The 12743-nt window shown below is 49.9% G+C and overlaps 1 protein-coding gene across 1 annotated transcript in view; it reads left to right on the top strand.

Annotated features, from left to right (window-relative positions):
* The first annotated feature begins 432 nt into the window (after positions 1-432).
* The window catches only part of ZNF536 (zinc finger protein 536), a 231490-nt gene continuing 219179 nt past the window's right edge, over positions 433-12743 (top strand). Inside the window, exon 1 of the mRNA XM_044378911.2 lies at positions 433-500. The gene's annotated coding sequence lies outside the window, so the exon portion shown is untranslated. The remainder of the gene's footprint in view (positions 501-12743) is intronic.

Genomic DNA, 12743 nt, shown 5'->3' on the forward strand with positions numbered 1-12743 from the left:
GAAGGGGGCTCCTTAAATCAGGGAGAAAAAAGAACCCCTGAGTACTTCCTCAGTTCCTCAAACTTTAGAATTCAAGAGATAGAGAGAGAGAGAGAAAGAGAGAGAGAGAGAGCAAGCCAGCCCTTATTTGCTTATTTGCTTATTTCTTCTGTCCCATCTGGACAAGAAATGGTTAGATGCCCCACCCCCTTCTCGTTTGCAGGTGGCAATTTCCCATTAGAAGGAGCTGAGCAAATTGGGTTTATTGCAGCAAAGGTCACATAGTTCCCATTTTTAAATCGCTCAATGAATTGGGGCAGTGGGGCTATTAAATATTGTTAGACTCTTGACTAGCCTGGCAAATTGTTACCTTGGATGAATGCTGTTTACCTGTCTTACTGAAGTCGATATGTCCGACATGGAGACTTGCTAACAGGTCCTATTTTTACAGTTCCCGCCCACCACGGCTTTAAGACTACCCTTCAGCCAGGAGGGAGCTCCGTTGCTTTAAGACTCGCCCGGTAAGGAACATTGTTTTGTAGTTTGTTGAAGTGGTGTCTGTCTGTGAGTTTGTGGGCTGTCCAAGATGCCCTCGTTGGGCTGTCCACCCCCGGGCTGGGTAAGCGTTCTCCTAGCTGTTCTCTTCTCCTCCCTGCACTGAGATGGGTTGTGGAGAAGCTTCTGAATTCAAGGTTCTCTGAGGTGGAGCGTGTGGCTCCCGGGGCTTCTAGGTGGGATGAATGTACAATGTCAAGACATGCTCTGGAAGTCTCAGCATGTGAGACTTCAGTCTCAGCATCTGAGGTCACAGATGGGGCAAAGCCCTGCAAGGGTGACATCTTTCTCTCTGTGTGACATCCTTAAGCGTCACTGTCCACCAGCTGGTGGGTGGAAAGGGGACCTGGTGGGGCTGCTGCCCAAAGCCAGGTGGCCCCAGCCAAGCACCACCTGTGGCCCGTTGCCCCGTCACCTGCCCTGCGGCTCCGTGGCCTGGCCCGGTCTTGGAGGAAACTTGTCCCAGGAAAGCTTCGTATTCCTCATCTCAGACTCAAGATCGCAGACTCAGTAATGGAGTGTTTTCCTGGCATCGAAGCTGATAAAAACTTACAACACAGACGAAGGGGCTGTGCTTGCGTTCGATGCCTGTAGCCGCCCCATCAGAGCTCCCCGAGATATCTCTGTAAACTCACCCTGGATCTCATGAGCCAAGCCCACCTCCCCCTGACCACAGGCCTCAGAGGTCACTACACAACCGGAGAAGTTGATAGCGAAATTATGCACTCAGAAATTAATTTTATGTGGCACTGAATATATATTCCTTTATTGTGACTTTATCTTGTTGAGAAAGTGCTTACTTCTGATTTTGTGGATATTACTGACCATGGATTACTTTTATTTTGGTTTTTACACAACAGTTATATTAGAAATTTGCTGTTTTATTCTTACCTTCTTAGTAAAAATCCTTTTATCACACAATGGGTAATTTATATCCATTACCAGGCCTTTCAATCCTTTTCAGTGGGGCTGTCAGCGCCGTTGGCACAGTAATGATTAATGTGATCTAATAATAGCGCACCATTATATTACCTTAGTAAAACATGTACCAACATCCTATTCGGATCTACCAAATTCATAGCTTCCTATAATATTTTTGTTGAAAGACAGGATTACTATTTTTCAAAGCTGATTTTTTTCCCCTTTAACATATTTAATGAAATTCACAATTCTCTGCCTTAGTAATCCGGGCATGTGATTGGGTTCGGTGGGTGAATGTGACATCCGTAGGTAGTGTTGTGATTTGTCAGGGAGAGGTTGGACAGTCTCAGAGACCCGCCACCAGCAGATCCTGGCTTGTTGTGCCTTGCAGAAAAACAAAACAAAACAAAAAAAAAAACATCCCTGGGTTTCCAGTCTCTTCTGACGTGTAATAAGGAAGGTGTGTTTTAGATCAAAAGGCAAAAAAGTAATTTGGCTCAGAGTCCTTTCTTCCTCTCCTGTTTTATCCTCTCTTCTGTCACCTGCCTTGGTCTGCTGGTGAAGAGGAGGGTAGCAGAGCCAGGGGAAGCAGCTTCAAGCCCCTTTTTCTGGGGTTTGCCCTCACCCTCTATCTCCAGCTCAGCCTCTCGGGATCTGAGGCAGGGTTTTTTGGCCTCAGCGCTATTGACATTGGGCTGGGTGACTCTTTGCTACAGCGGCCCGAGGGTGTACTGTCAGACGTTTGCCAGTATCCCTGGCCTTCATGCACTCAGATGTGAGTCGTAGACCCAACTTCCCTGAGCTGTGACAACCAAAAACGTCTCCCACAATTACCAATGGTCCCCTGGGAGGCAAAACCACCCCTGTTTGAGAACCACTGGTCTGATGTGATAGGAACACAAGAAGATGGGTTTGGGGCGTGGGGGGACGTCACTGCAGCCGGAGTTCCAGAGCTTTGCGGTCCTTCTTTGGGACATCTTTGGCTTTGGGAGGGAAGATGCGGGGATGACGGCTACCCACCGCGTCCTCTTCCTGAATGAAACCCAGCCTTCTTCCGTCTTTCTCCTCCCTCCTCTGTCGCAGAGCCTGGCCCCAGCAAGGGTCTGAATCTTTGCTTCTTTCACTTAAATTCCATTATAATCACGACCGTGATTGATAACATTCCACCTTTTCAAAGGGCTTTAAAATCTGTGTCAACCAAGGATGACATTATTGTAGCGCAGGCGAGATGTATTCAAACAATTACACACTCAAATCGAAGTGGGAAGGTTTGTCCTTCTATTCTGATGCCTTTGTGACGTGGCTTTCCCCAGCGCCTCGGCCGCTCGAGCCCCCGAAACCTTCAGCAGGAAAATGCGTGGGGAGGAACGGGTTTTGCCCTTGATACCACTCAGCTCGGAAACAGTTTGAATATTTGGGCTTCTTAGGGCCAGAGGGTAGGGGGGAAGGAGAGGTTGTTGAGCACAGGAGAGAGAGAGAGAGAGAGAGAGAGAGAGAGTGAGCCTTGCTTTTGATTCAGAACAAAAATTACTGCTGCAACATTGGCTCGAAATATGCAATCAACTGAAATCAGGAAAAGTATTTTGAATACAAAATTTATATTGAAATACTTGAATCTTGTTTCGTGTGCACCCACATACATGTATATATTTAAATCAAGGAAGAGAAGATGAAAAATAAAGCTTTTGTCATAAAAATATGGCATGTAGTATTTGCCCTCAAATGATTCTTGCCACATTGGAATACATTTTTGTACTGTTAGCATTTCCATAGAAGACACTCTTGTTTGTTTTTACAACTGATCCTTGATGATAACAACAAATGAGGAAATGGCTCTGATTTACCTTTGTTTTAGGAGGATTTCAAATACATTGTGATGTTTGATGCAGGGAGCATTTTGGTGACCCACCCCTTCTTTACTGGTTTCGGGTCTGTCTCTCCCACTATAGCGTAAACCTGGTAAGAGTAGGGCCTGTTGTGTGTGTTCTTCAGTGTTGCCTTCTGCATTCCTGAAATTGTGTCTGATGCTTACTAGGTTCTCAATAAAACTGGTGACTGGCAGGATGGATGGATGGATGCATGGATAGATGGGTGGATGGTTGGGTGGATGGATGGATGGATGGATGAATAGGTAGATGGATGGATGGATAGGTGGATGGATGGATGGATAGGTGGATGGATGGATGGATGGATGGATGGATGGATGGATGGATGGATGAATAGGTGGATGGATGGATGGATGGGTGGGTAGATGGATGGATGAATAGGTGGATGAATGGATGGATGGATGGATGGACGGATGGATAGATGAATAGGTAGGTGGATGGATGGATGGATGGATGGATGGATGGATGGATAGATGAATAGGTGGATGGATGGATGGATGGATGGATGGATGGATGAATAGGTGGATAGATAGGTGGATAAATGGATGGATGGATGGATGGATGGATGGATGGATGGATGGATGGATAGGTGGATGGATGGGTGGATAGATGGTTGGGTGGATGGATGGATGGATGAATAGGTAGATGGATGGATGGATAGGTGGATGGATGGATGGATAGGTGGATGGATGGATGGATGGATGGATGGATGGATGGATAGGTGGGTGGATGGATGGATGGATGAATAGGTGGATGGATGGATGAATGGATGGATGGATGGATGGATAGATGAATAGGTAGGTGGATGGATGGATGGATGAATAGGTGGATGGATGGATGGATGGATGGATGGATGGATGGATGAATAGGTGGATAGATAGGTGGATAAATGGGTGGATGGATGGATGGATGGATGGATAGGTGGATGGATGGGTGGATAGATGGATGGGTGGATGGATGGATGGATGAATAGGTGGATGGATAGGTGGATAAATGGGTGGATGGATGGATGGATGGATAGGTGGATGGATGGGTGGATAGATGGATGGGTGGATGGATGGATGGATGGATGGATGGATGGATGGATGAATGGATAGATGGATAGATGGATGGATGGGTGGATAGATGGATGGATGGATGGATGGATGGATGGATGGATGGATGGATAGATAGACAGATGGATGGATGAATAGGTGGATGGATGCATGGATGGATGGATGGATGGATGGATGGATGGATAGGTGGGTGGATGGATGGATGGATAGATGGATGGATGGATGAATAGGTGGATGGATAGATGGATGGGTGGCTGGATGGATGAATAGGTGGATGGATGGATGGATGGATGGATGGATGGATGGATGAATAGGTGGATGGATGGATGGATGGATGGATGGATGGATGGATGGATGGATGAATAGGTGGATAGATAGGTGGATAAATGGGTGGATGGATGGATGGATGGATGGATGGATGGATGGATGAATGGGTGGATGGATGGATGGATGGATGGATGGATGGATGGATGGATGGATAGATGGACGGATGGATGGATGGATGAATAGGTGGATGGATGGATGGATGGATGGATGGATGGATGGATGAATAGGTGGATGGATGGATGGATAGATGGATGGATGGGTGGATAGATGGATGGATGGATGGATGGGTGGATAGATGGATGGATGAACAGGTAGATGGATGGATGGATGGATTGCTGGATAAGTGGATGCGCCGATGGATGGAGTTCTATCTCAAACCTGGATCAGATCTTAGGATATAGGCCTAGCACTAGAAACAAAATCCCACTTTTTAGCATCTCTTTACCCCTTGCCCTCTTAAACATTTTTTTTTTTTTTACATCGAAATGGTCAGTTATACAAAGACATTCTCATTAGTTCTTCTTTTCAATCCAGTTTTTAAAAGAGAAAAATATGTTTAGGACTGTGCCAGGCGATCTCTGTAAGCTGAAACCACATGGGTGCCTTGTTGTATAAACATCTTTAGACGTCCACGAGGGCACAGACACAGATGACCGAGACTGAACACCTGGAGGCAGAGCAGGAGAAGGTGACCTCTTTCAAGTGGTGCATGGACAAGGAGTTGATGAGCCTCAGAAGACTTCCTGTCCACATGACTAGCTGTCTGTCTCCTGGGCGAGACTCTATATTGTATTTCATGTTCTTCTAGAGGCTCTCGTGTGTCCTCTGCGTATTCTCCGTGCCTGATCTCTGTGGGCCTGGGCAGTGGCTGGCCGTGTGGGGTCAGCCATCCCGAAGAGACAGGCTGAGGCTCTGGGCAGTGGGGCTCCCAAGGCCAGACACAACAGACACTGTATATTGGAAACTTACTCCTAGTGATGAGGGCAAGAAGTCACCCACGTGCTTGACTTGTAGATTGTTGCACAATGAACATCATAGCCTCACTAGTGTAAAAGCCACACAGCAAGAAGAGAGAGAAATGACCCCTAGACCTGGCCATCTTTTGCTATAGCAAAGATAAGGACTCTAGAACCTCAGTTCTCCTGTTTAGAACCCTGGCTCCCCCACTTACGAGCCGCTGTGACTATGTCTCAAGGGACTTAGTCTTGTGCCTCAGTTTTGCCATCTGTAAGCTGGGAATGACCATAACGACCATGGGGTGGATTATACAACTAATCAGTGTAATGTGCTTCAAACCCTGCCTGGCCCCAGGTAGGCCTTTGATACACACGTGTATTTATTTGCATTTTCTCTGCTTAGTCAACTTTTCCCCACTCTCTATTTATTCAAGATTAAGGAAAGTATAGGCCATTTTCAGATAATGAGCTTTTTCCCCTCAGACTCATACCAGAGCGCGGAACCCCCCGGCTCTGCCAGGCCTGCGGTCTTGCCGGCACCCCCGGGGGCCCGGGGTGGTTAGCCAGTTCACAGAGCGTCAGAAAGGCGGTGAGTTTCCAAAGTCAGCTTCCCCTTTGTGAGGGAACATTGTTGACACGCCACTGGGCTTTGGGATTTACTTGGTGTTCGGGGAGCGCATTCCTGGGATGGATGCCACGTGGTCGTGGTGGGTGGGAACAGTCAGCTCCTGAAAAGCAGGGGAGCTTCGTGGCTTTGCTCTCCCACCCCCTTGTGAGCGGGCCTGCTTTGCGTCATGGCCCCATTTTATATTTTCAGCGTCCACTGAAATGTAACGTTTTGCTTTTGGTTTATTATGTATGCAAGGATCTTGCTGATAAATACGTGTGTAATTGTACCGTTGTAACCACTGCTAGTCAGCGACAACATATAATTAAACTCACCCTTGTAGTCATTGAACTTTCTGTCCCTGACAAGATCGCTGACCACGCCAAGGAGGGTGTGTCTCCATGTGTTGGCCACACACGTGCCTGTGTGGCCTTGCCTCCCCGTCCCGGCCCACAGGGCACCTCAGTGCATCTTAGGGCACGCCCCCACATATGCACAGGGGACTTCCCTTAGGCAGTGGGGTGCGGGATGGAAGGGTGGGGTCGTAGAGCCTGGGGGTGCCTCTGCTTTTGTTGTCTATGCCCAGATGATGATTGGGGCCCGAGTGGGTGCTCGATAGACTTGAATGAATAATCTTAGAAAGTCCTTCATTTGCCTCCGAGACCTCTTTTCACATACAACCTTGGTACCCTTCCCCTCGTTTTCCTTTTTGGGGTGATGCTTACTGCATTGCTTTTATGCCCTATGCCAGGGGTTGGTAAACTATGGCCTGTGGGTCATACCTGGGCGTACTGCCTATTTTTTTAACATGTGAAAAAAAACTTCTAAGAATTGTAATGAAATATACATAACACTTACTATCTCTTCTTATTAAAAATGTAGCGTCTCTCAAGCGTACAGGTCAGTGGTATGAAGCACACTCACACAGCTGTGCAGCCTCCCCATCATCCGTCCCCAGGACTTTTTCATCATCCCAAACCAATTCTCTACCCGCTACCCAGTAAGTCCCGATAACTTTCTCCCTCCAGCCCCTGGAAACGACCATTCTACTTTGTGTCTCTATGCATTTGGCCATTCCAGGTATCTCGCAGAGGTAGAATCATACGGTGCTTGTTCTTCTGTGATCGACTTACTTTGCTTAGCATAACGTCCTCAAGGTTCATCCACAATGTGGCATGTGACGGGATTTCCTTTCTTTTTAAGGCTGAGTAATATTCCGCTGTGTATGTGCATTTGTGTGTGTCTGTGTGTCTGTGTGTATACATACCGCCTATGGTGTATTCATCCATCAGTGGACACTGGCGTTGTTTCCATGTCTCGGCTATTGTGAATAACGCTGCTATAACCATGGGCATACGAATATTTCTTCAAGACCCTGCTTTCAATTCTTTTGGATACATACCCCAAAGTGGGATTGCTGGATCATATGGTAGTTCTATTTGTAATTGTTTTTTGGAATCTTCATAGCTGCTGTACCATTTTACCTTCCCAGTGTCAGCGTACGAGGATTTCAGTGTCTCCGCTTCCCTCCCAACGCTTGTTTTCTGAATTGTTGAGGGCCACCTTCCTGATGGGTGTGAGCTGATGTGTTATTGTGGTTCTGCCTGTTTTTGTATAGCGTACGAGCTAAGAATGGCTTCTACATTTCTAAGTGATTGAAAAAAATCAAAAGAAAAACAATGTCTCGACAGAAGATTTTCTAGGGATCCAGGCACTCCCCTTCATTTATGGATCACCGGTGGCTGCTTGCACGCTGTACTGATGGTTGGGTAGTTGGGGCAGAGGCTGTGTGACCTGCAAAGCCTACACGATTTCTCACCTGGCCCTTTACGGAATGCGTTGGCCAAGCCTGCGCCATGCTAAGACCTTGCTAGCCGTCATCTGGTTTAATCCCCTGAGCAACCCATTCTGCAGACAAAGAAACTGAGGTTCAGCAAACATAGCTGACTTGCAGCAGTGCCACAGCCGGACATGGCTAAACCAGGAGGCACGTGCCTGTCCCTGGGACCCCTACATCTCACACTTGTCACCATCACCATAAACATAATCATCGGGAGTTGCTCTGCACACTCACTAGGGTTTTAGTAAGCCTGAGCTCAGGTCGTAGTGGGAAAAAATGTTATTATATTAAAACGCCTTGTTGTCATTGGGAGAAGTGGCAAATGTAGGGAGGAAACGAAGATGCGAGGTGGTGCATGGGGGGCGGAGCTTTCCTTGGTTTTTTACATGTGAACGCTAAGACCTAGGCCTGTACTGGGAGGCAGGGTGGGCCTTCAACCCTGCCGAAGCACGACCTGGTTCCGGGATGCCTGCGTGTCTACACGCACAGCATTTCCTCGGGATTAGAAGGAAATCGATAACTTCTTCTTGCATTGAAAAAGTGAATTATTTTCCCAACCCAGAGGAAAGAAAGCCAGGGTATACAGGAAAACGTGTTGATTGATTATTTCCCTTTCATTCTTTCCATCACATGCTGTGAGGCATGCATCTTAGCATAGAGACCTTGGGCTGGCCCCAAATCTTTTCCTCCGAACGTGGAGATCGCTGTCCCATTTCCCCGGGGACTGTCTCGGCATCCCCTTCACTTCTCTGGCTCGATGGTCAGCTGTTGCTACCGAGGGATCAGGCCGTTGTTGCTGCCTGCCTCCTCCCCTCCCTGCGTCCCTCTCCGTCCGCCAGGATGTGTGCACTTGGTACCAGGAAACTTCTGACATTTCTCCATGCGCAGGACCAAGTGTGGACAGTTACCTGTTCTTTCTCCGTTGGAGAGGAAAGTCTTTCTTGATTTTATGTAGTTGTGCGCATTATGGAAATAATCCATCAATCCAAGTTTAGGGGATGTTGGGGGGCTCCAGGGAATGCTTGGCCTTGGGTCTGTCTCTAGCACGGCGATGTGGTTCTCCTGCTATGTTTGGGAATGCGTGACATTTCCTCCCCGTCACTACTGTATTTCAGCAGTAGGCTTCGTGCCGTGGCAGCGTGAAGCACAGCAGTGTTTTCCACGAACTCTTGGCCGCAGTTTCAGCCGGCTCTACACTTACGGCTTTCTGGCGCAATTCATTTTGCACAAAGGGAAGTATGATAAGCTGAGTTGTAGGATGATAATGTGATCGGCATGTTAGCACACTGAGAGAAGGACAGCAGTGACTTTGGGTGTTGAGTTTCGTGGTTAAAAATGTGCAGTGGTGCCTTCTGCAAGGGGCCTGCGCCTACGAGGTGCTTGGGAAGCGTTCAAGGAATGGATTGGTCTGGAAATTGCTTTGTGCCTCAGAGTGAGTGGGAGAATAGTGTGATAATAGGCTTTGGAAATGGGGATAGCTCTGACTTTTTTTTTTTTTTTCTTTTCTGTTGATAGATTAAGTTTTCGGTCTTGGCCTGATCTTGGTGTCTGCCTGCCCCTAGCCCAGTAGGTGGTAGTAGGGTGGTCCGCAAATGCATCTGACTTTGGGTGTCCTGCCTTTTCTGGCTCTGACTGGCCTGTTCTCTTGGTCACTCTCCTGATCAGCAGTTGAGCCTTTATCAGGAGTCTCTGTGCTCAGCCCTAGTGGGTGCGATATGACCCCCTCAACACTGAGGAACTCGCAGCCCGGAGGGGAGGGAACTTTGCAGAGATGGAGTCGTGTGTGTGTGTGTGTGTGTGTGTGTGTGTGTGTGTGTGTGTGTTTGCAGGGGCAATGGTGGAGGGGTGTATGTGTTGAATTTTCCCTACCCCAAAGACATTTTTATTTTCTTCATGGAATATTGCAAGGAGATAATCAAGTTTTCCCCAGGTTCATGTGTGTGGATTGTTTCATGTCTAAAAACAGTGAATAACACAGAATGATGCTCTTATGACTGAGCTGGGCTCAACAGGAGAGCTTTTGTTCCTTAACAAAACAAAACTTAAGAAAATACTGACACTGAAAACCTAAGTTTGGTGCATGCTGGAATCATCCCCAAGTTTCTGTTTCTCCTCTCTAGGCCCCAATATGTGTGTTTCTAGACACGTAACATCCCCAGTATTATCAGGTCTCCGGTAACAAGACGGTGAGTGGCGAAAGTCTTCATGAATGGCCACTTCCCTGGAAGGCATTTTGGGAGTTTGCAGAATCCCCGGTGGGAATCCCTGACCCCCTAGATACCACTCAGGAACTGCTTCCTCCTATGGGGCAGCTTCTCTGCCCTGCCCTCCCCTCCTTCAAGTTTGAGGCAAGCATGCATGGCTGGGGCTGCATGGGCACGGAGAGGAGGGCCAGCCTGGACTCGAGGAGGGTCTTCTGATCCTCACCTGCTGCGGTAGACAGGGTGACCTGTGGAGTCTCAGGCCACCCCCAGCCTCAGCTTCCCACCTGGGGGGGCGGGGGTGCGTGAAGAGTTTGGACCGCATGGTGTCGATGGTTCTTTCCGGGTCTTACACAGAACCACCTAGATCAGGTGTCAGCAATATACACACAGGGCTGGGATCGTGGTTAACGTGTGGACTCTGACTCTGGGCCTGGGGGACAGAGAGCCACACCCCCCGACAGGCTCCCGGGCCGTGCCGCTGCTGCTCCCAGGAGCGCCCTCAGAGCTGCCAGGGCTAGATGGTGGTTCCCGGCCTCGCCGGCTGATGAAGAGCTCCTCGGGAGCTGCGGCCCACCAAAGTCTGCACGCCACCCCAGAATAATCCAATCAGCCGTACAATCAGGGTGAGCTGCTGCCTTAGGGAGCACTGATGGAAGGTCTGAAGCGGGGTCCAAGAACTTTGATTTCTAACAAGTTTGAGGCAGTGTCACTGCCGCTGCTCCAGGGGCCGAACTGTGCAAAGCACAGGTGTAATGCCCTCAAGTAACCTGACAGTCGTTACACAGATCACACGGGCACGGGGGCAGGGGGCTCTGGGACCCCCCGACCGCTCTGTCTGGGCCACGCCTGTCTGCTCCACGCAGAGAGCTTCCTTGCCAAGGTTTCATTTGAAAAAGAATCCTGGGTAGAAAAAAAAGTTTGTGAATCTCTGAAGTAAAGGCAAGACTTTTAATCACAGGATGGTGACTATGGCTTCTCCAATTGAGAGAAAAACAGGGCAGGTTCCATGGTCCTCTTTGCTGCAGGGAGTGGCCCTCTTTGCCCCTTAGCCTGCCCCGTCCTGCGGTCAGCTTCTCCAGCACGTCTTTTGGCCTCTAACTGCTCAGGCCTGTAGGGAGGCCCGGTGGGGCCTGGCCTCAGCTTCGGGGCGAAGTCCTGTGTGGGCAGCTGGGCGTGCCCATTGACTGTTCCCCCAGTGCCAGGCACTGTTCCCGTTGTAGATGCCTGAACTTATTTAAGTCTCGTAAGGATCCCATGAAATAAGGACGGCCATGATCTCATGTGGCGTGTGTCCCAAGTGTTTGATGAAACCCGTGTAGACCTCAGGGGAAGCCGTTCAGACCGTAGGGACATGAGAATCGCTGTCGGGAAGGCCAGTGGAGTGTGGCAGCCCAGATTGGGCCTATCGGTGTTTTGGGAAGAGAGCAGAGCAGAGCCCCATGCTCTGCAGGGCCAGGTGCTCGCTGCCCCGATGGGCCAGGTGATGGAGCTCAGAGCCCCTGGTCGCCCCTTGGAAGAAGTCACCAGGGCTGTCCTTCTCGGTCACAGTCCCAGGTGGCCCAGGCCTCCTGGGGACACTGGTCAGTGAGCTTCCTCTCTGGGGAGGCCCTCTTCCTTTAGCCCTTAACCGTGCAGAAGTGTCTGGGGCGAGAGTCTGGGAGCCAGCCAGGGAAAGGGGTGGTGGGTGGAAGTCTCCAGGGTCTGGCTCTAGCCGCTGTGGCTGCTGCTTCTAACCGCAGAGTGCTGTGTGGGCCAGCCCTGCGCGTGCTGCCTGCCCCGGCACCCCCGGAGCCAGGGAGGTGGCCAGCACAGCGGGTCCTTGCAGAGACGTCGAGTCAGAGCTGGTTTTGCTCCCTGCTCACCTCGTGTGCTCGAGGCAGAGCTGGGGGCAGGGAGGCATGCACGGACACGCGGTCTTCCCCTTGGCCTCCGTGCCCTGTGGAGGCTGCAGAACCCTTTAGCCCTCCTCTTGTTGGCGCACCTGCGCCGGCTCCCCCGGCGTGAACCTCGTGCTTTAGAGCTGGAGTTTGGTGGCAGGGAGGGATGAAGCATTGAGAGGCCCCGCGAGACCCCCGCCAGGGAGGTCCCCCCATGCTACAGACACGGAGACCCTCCCACGGCACCACCCAGGCCGCCCGGGCGTCCAGGGCAGCCTCAAGCCTGAGCCTCCTCTCTCGTTGGCCTTCCATCTTCAGTGGGCTTCTAAGGGAAGGCCGGTTTGCAGACTCTCTGGGACGTCCCTGGGCACCTGCTTACTGACGTCTTCCGGGGGCAAATACTTCGTCTCCTAGTATTCTGGGCAAAGGCACACACGGGAAAGCTTACCTCCAGCTCAACGGAATTTCGACAGGAGTCATTTTCCTCATAGAACACGTTTGACCCCAAGGCACTTCCTTTTTGTACCTTTGCAGGT

This window comes from Ursus arctos, unplaced genomic scaffold (genome assembly GCF_023065955.2).
Source record: "Ursus arctos isolate Adak ecotype North America unplaced genomic scaffold, UrsArc2.0 scaffold_19, whole genome shotgun sequence".
NCBI lineage: Eukaryota > Metazoa > Chordata > Mammalia > Carnivora > Ursidae > Ursus > Ursus arctos.